The 6,657-nt window shown below is 42.2% G+C and overlaps 1 pseudogene; it reads left to right on the plus strand.

Annotated features, from left to right (window-relative positions):
* The first annotated feature begins 3,735 nt into the window (after positions 1 to 3,735).
* On the plus strand, positions 3,736 to 5,205 carry LOC148146714 (uncharacterized; annotated as a pseudogene).
* The last annotated feature ends 1,452 nt before the right edge of the window (positions 5,206 to 6,657 follow it).

A 6,657-nucleotide genomic window follows, 5' to 3' on the forward strand; every position in this document is an offset into this window, starting at 1 on the left:
TGATCTGTTCTGGTGTCAGGTGAGGTTCCCCTCCACTGGTGTGAATCCTGATGGTGTAAATGCAGGGGCACTGCACAGTGGTGAAAGGATAGAGCAGGCACAGAAGCTGGTGGAGAAACTCAATAGGTCTGGCTGCATCTGTGGAGAAAGAAAAACAGAGTTACTGTTTTGGGTCCAGTCTGAGCTTTGGTTTTAAAGGGCAGTTTCGTTACCTGCCCAAAATCTAACAAAATCGAACCAATTTCAGCCTCCATAAGACGTAGGAGTCGATGTAAGGCCATTCTGCCTATCCAGCCCACTCTGCCATTCAATCATGGCAGATGGCCATTTCAACACCACTTACCCACACTCTCCCCATATCCCTTAATTCCTTGCGAGATCAAAAATTTATCAATCTCTGCCTTGGAGATATTTAACGTCCCAGTCCACTGCGCTCCGTGGCAATGAATTCCACAGACCCACCACTCTCTGGCTGAAGAAATGTCTCCTCATTTCTGTTTTAAATTGACCCCCTCTAATTCTAAAGCTGTGCCCACGGGTCCAAGTAGCCCTGCCTGACGGAGACAAATTCCCAGCATCCCCCTCTTTCTAAGCCATGCATTATCTTGCATCTTGTTACTCCTTGAGGATATTGCTGTTTTACCTGAACCATCTCCACTCTGGGCTGCCCCCATTTCTCTCCTGTGACAAGATGTTACAAATATTTACAATCCTCTGAGAGAAGAAATTCCTCCTCATCCCAGTCTTAAATTGGTACCCCTTTATTCTATGCCCTCTAGTCCTAGACTTGACTTGATGATAGGAGGCAGAGAATCGTGGTAATTGGATGTTTTTCAGACTGGAGGCATGTGGCTAGCAGTGTTCCTCAGGGATCGATAATGGGTCCACTTTTCTTTGTAATTTATATAAACAATTTGAATGAGGATTTAAGAGGCATAGCTAGTAATGTTTGTGGATGACACCAAAATTTGTGATATAGTAGACAGTGAGGAAGGTTATCTAAGATTACAAAGGCTTCTCAATCAATTGGGCCAGTAGGCTGAGGAAGAGTTTAATAAAGTTCTTAATTGGAGTAAAGTAGATTTTGACGGTAAGAAATAGGAACTTTCAACAGTTGATTGGAGTAGACTGTTCACAGGTAAAGTGACGACTTGCAAGTGAGAGGCCTTTAGAAATGAGATAACAAGAATTCAGAGGAATTATGTTCCTGTTAGGGTGAAAGGTAAGATTGGGAAGAGTAGGGAACAGTGGATGAATAAAGATATTGAGGCTCTGGTCACGAATAAGAAGGAATCATATATAAAGTATAGAGTACTGGGATCAGGTGGATATCTTGAATGGTTTAAGGGGTTTCTTAAAAGGAAAATCAGGTGGGCAAAAAGGGGATATGAGATAGCCATGGCAGATAAGTCTAAGGATAATCCAAAGAGATTCTAGAGTAAAAGATCAACTAGGAAGTGAATAGGGCCTCTTAAACATCATTGAGATCACCTATGTGTGGAACCACAAGAGATGAGATAGATACTAAACAAATAGTTCATGTCAGTGGAGAAATAAAAGTTTTCTGGGGAACTTGCAGAAAAAGATATTGATGTCTTGATAACAGTCTACATTGCAGAGGAGGCCCTAAATAACATTAAGGTGGATACATTTCTGAGACTTTGTGGAAAATTGGGGAAGAAATTGCGGGGCCTCTATCAACTACAGTCACCAGTGAGGAGTCAGAGGACTGGAGAGTGGCTAATGTGCCTTTATTTCAGAAAGACTGTACGGAGAAGCCTGGGAACTATAAACCTGTGAGTTTGGTATCAGTGGTCGGTAAGTTGTTGGAGGGGATTCTAAGAGATGAGGATTTATATGCATTAGGAGATGCAAGGACTGATTAGGGATAGTTAGCATGATTTTGTACGTGGGAAATAGTGTCTCACCATGTTGATCAAGTATTTTGAGGATGTAACCAAAAATATTGATGAGAGCAGGGTAGTAGATGTTGTCTACATGGACTTTAGTAAAGCTTTTGACAATGTTCCACATGGTAGACTAATTAGAAAAGTTACAGCACAGGGGATCGAAGGAGAGCTTGCCAATTGCATACAAAATAGTGGAGAATTGTTTATCAGACTGGAGGACTATGACCAGCAGTTCTCCATAGGGATCTCTGCTAGGTCTACATCTGTTTGTAATTTACATAAACAATTTGGATGAAAATTTGGGAAACATAGTTAGTAAGTTGGTGAATAACACCAAAATTAGTGGCGTAGTCAACAGTGAGGAAAGTTATCTAAGTTTACAAAGGGATCTTGATCAGTTGGGCCAATGGGCTGAGGAATGGCAGATGGAGTTTAATTTGGATAAATGTGAGGCATTGCGTTTTGGTAAAACAAATGAGGGCATGACCTATGCAGTTAATGGCCGACCCTTTGGGTAGAGTTGGCAAACAGAGAGACCTCGGAGTTCAGGTGCACAGTTCTTTGAGATTTGCATCATAGGTGGACAGGATGGTTAAGAAGGCGTTTGGCATGTTTGCTTTCATTGCTCAGACCATTGAGTATAGGAGTTGGAACATCGTGTTGAGTTTGTATAGGACATTGGTGAGGCCGCTTGTCTCGTACTGTGTGCAGTTCTGGTTGCCGTGCTATAGGAAGGATATTGTCAGATTTGAGAGACTTCGGAAAAGATTTGCCAAGATGTTTCTGGGATGATTTGTAAGACGTAGCTGGATAGTCATGGTCATAGAGTCATACAGCACAGAAAAAGACCCTTCGGTCCAACCAGTACATGCTGAACACAATCCCAAACTAAACTAGTCCCACCAGCCTGCCCCAGGTCCCTATCCCTCCAAACCTTTCCTTTTCATGTATCCATCCAAATGCTTTTTAAACATTGTAGTTGTGCCCACATCCACGACTTCCTCAGGAAATATATTCCACACACGAACAACCGTCTGTGTAAAAGATTGCCTTGCGTTTTTTAAATCACTCTCCTCTCATCTTAAAAGTGTGCTCCCTAGCCTTGAAATCCCCCATCTTAGGGAAAAGGCAACTACTATTAACTCTTTCTATACCTCTCATTATTTTATAAACTTCTATCAGGAGATGCTGGAGATCAGAGCTGAAAAATGTGTTGCTGGAAAAGCGCAGCAGGTCAGGCAGCATCCAAGGAGCAGGAGAATCAATGTTTCAGGCATGAGCCCTTCTTCAGGAAACATTCCTGAAGAAGGGCTCATGCCCGAAACGTCGATTCTCCTGCTCCTTGTATGCTGCCTGACCTGCTGTGCTTTTCCAGCAACACATTTTCAGCTCTAAACTTCTATCAGGTCAGCTTTCAAATGTCTACGCTCCAGTGAAAAAAGTCCTAGCCTATCCAGCCTTTCTTTACAACTCAAACCTTCCATTGGCTCACTGATGATGTTACCTAGTATGGTGACGAAACATCTGAAAATGAACCTTCCAGCTCAGCGAGCAAGCCTACATCCAGAATCTCAATCTGAGCTGCAAATCTTCGTAAAACTCGCTAACACCTATGGGCGCAATACACTAAAACTGGCCCGAAAATGGGAAGCCAACACCATCCAACAAAGCGCCACCCGTGAGCCACTGTACTTCCTGCACTAATGTCAAAGGAAACAGGTACTACCTAAATGTCTGAAATACAAACCTCCCCTTAACACCCCACTCAACAAATATTGCCACTAGCAACATTTAAGAGCAAAACAGTCACAGAATGCTTAGAGAAATGACTAATGATGCCAACAACAGACTCCGTAAATACAACTGGGACACCAATGCAACAGATCATGAATGGACAGATACAGTACAATGAACCATAGACATTAGACAGCGACAAACACAGAAAAGGTAAAAACTAGACCTGCAGAGAAAACTAGACAAACTCACATAAAATAACAACACCGACAACACAGAAGCATGGATAAAAAAATCTTAACTGACTGACGCTTAACAGACACTGTAAAAACTGTCTTAGTAAAAGAATTAAATTACAACTTCCAGGAGGTGGACAAGAAAGATTTCAAAGCAGTATTAGAAACAACACCGAAAGACAATGGGCTTACAGATGAAACCCAGCACACCATTAAACAGACAGTTGCAACAACATTACTCAGAAAAAGGAAGGAAACACACTCAATACACAACAAAGGAAAGCACTAGACAGACTCAAAAAAAGATGAAAACATTATTATCCTACCTGCAGACAATGGACACTTGACAGTCATTTTAAGCTGAACCGACTACATTGAGAAAGTGAACACACTGCTTGCAGATACCGGCATTTACCAACAGGTGGCGATAGACCTGACCCTGCAACTAGACAGCCGAATCACAGCCCTACTCTAAAAACTTCAGAAATCTGGAGATATAAACAAAACAGACTTCCAAAAACTGAAACCAGACGGATCCGACACACCATGCTTCTATGGATTACAAAATTCACAAACCAGGAGTCCTCCTCAGACCCATAGTCTCTCTGCCTGGAACACCAACATACAGATTAACCAAGAAACTACACCAAATACTAAAACACTTATTAGAAGACTTACGCCACTCTATTCACTCCACCCAAGAATTCCTGAAGTCCATCAAAGACACCAAGATAGAAGAGAATGAAATAATGGTCGTCTTTGACATAACAGCCTTGTTCACATCCATCAACATAGCCAAGGAAACACTAACTACACTATTAGAAAAACCAAAGACGCATACACCAAACACCACTAACTTCATCAGCAAAGGCAACATGATCAAGCTAGTGGACCTATGTCTTACCACCCATCTCACCTTCAAGAACAAAACCTACAGACAAACCAACGGAACACCCATGGGGTCTCCAATATCAGGATTCTTAGCAGAGGCAGTAATGCAAAGACTTGAACAAACAGCTCTGTCAACCATTGAACCCAAACTTTGGGTCCGCTACATGGTTGACACAGTTGTCATTACTAAACAAAACAAATTAGAGGAAACCTTCAAGACCATCAACAATACCCTTACTGGCATAAAATTCACTAAAGAGGAGGAAAACAACAAGAAACTGCCATTCCTAAATGGCACAGAAGAGTGAACAGTCAATGGGGAACTTCAAACTAGCATCTACAGGAAAACAACACATACAGACCAAATATTGAACTACAGAAGCAATCATCCCAACATCCACAAATGAAGCTGCATTAGAATATTATTTCAATGAGCCACAGAGGAACTACACAGAGCAGAACCAAATCATCTATTCAAAAGAACGGTCTACCAATTTCTCAGCAACAAACCAAACAAGCAGACAAAACATGTCCAGAAACCCTATCCACTCACCACTACTTCAAAGACATCTCAGAAATGACTGCCAGACTACTCAGACCCCTTGTCATCAAGATAGCCCACAAACCGACCAACACACTAAAACAACAGCTAATGAACTTAAAATACCCTGTACAGAATACAAGAAAAATAAATGTCATTTGCAAAATATCTTGCACAAACTATAACAAATACTATATTTGACAAACAGGCAGAAAACTAGCCACCAGAATACATGAACATCAACTAGCCACAAAAAGACATGACCCACTCTCACTAGTATCCTTACATACACATAAGGAAGGACACCACTTTGACTAGGACAACACATCCATCCTAGGACAAGCAAAATAGAGATATGCATGAGAATTCCTAGAAGCAAGGCATTTCAACAGGAACTCTATCAACACATCGATTTGGACCCTATTTACCACCCTTTGAGAAGAGGAACAGGAAATGACATCACCAACACATGAAATGACATCACCTGCACAGAATATGACATCACCAATTCAAGGAAACCTAAAGACATAAATAAAAAGTGGGACATAACACCTGTGCTTCACTGGAGCCTTAGGTTTGAATGGTGACAAAATGTCTGAAAATGAATTTTCCACCTCAGCAAGCAAACTTACATCCAGAGGCTGAGGGGTGACGTTATAAAGGTTTATAAGATCATGAAGGGATAGGGTGAATAGCCAAGGTTTTTTCCGAGGCTTGGGGAGTTCAAAACTAGAGGGCATAGGTTTCAGGTGAGAGGGAAAAGATTTAAAAGGGACCGAAGAGGCAACCTTTCATGCAGAGGTTACCATCCTCTGTCTCCTACCTTCAAGCCAATTATGACCCCAGTGAACCTTTTCTGAACTGCCTCTAAATGAAATGGTATCTCAAAGTTTGTGAGAAGATTTGTAGCTCGGGTGCTCATTGTTGTGGTTCTGTTCGCTGAGCTGGGAATTTGTGTTGCAGACGTTTCATCCCCTGTCTAGGTGACATCCTCAGTGCTTGGGAGCCTCCTGTGAAGCTTCTGTGATCTTTCCTCCGGCATTTATAGTGATTTGTACCTGCCGCTTCCGGTTGTCAGTTCCAGCTGTCCGCTGCAGTGGCCGGTATATTGGGTCCAGGTCGATGTGGACCTGGAGGAAGAAGGAACCTCCTGGAGGAAAAAGAGGAAGAAGAACACCTCTACAATGTATTCGCCAAAAACGGATACCCTCCGCAATTTCATCAACAGATGCCTAAGGGAAAGACAACGGAACTAGGACATGCCACAACACAAAGCATTAGCCACACTACTGTACATCAAAGACATTTCCGAACTGACAGCCAGACTACTGCGACCACTAGGACT

This window comes from Chiloscyllium plagiosum, unplaced genomic scaffold (genome assembly GCF_037043375.1).
Source record: "Chiloscyllium plagiosum isolate Xiang-an unplaced genomic scaffold, Cpla_swu_hap1 HiC_scaffold_19, whole genome shotgun sequence".
NCBI classification, from domain to species: Eukaryota; Metazoa; Chordata; class Chondrichthyes; order Orectolobiformes; family Hemiscylliidae; genus Chiloscyllium; species Chiloscyllium plagiosum.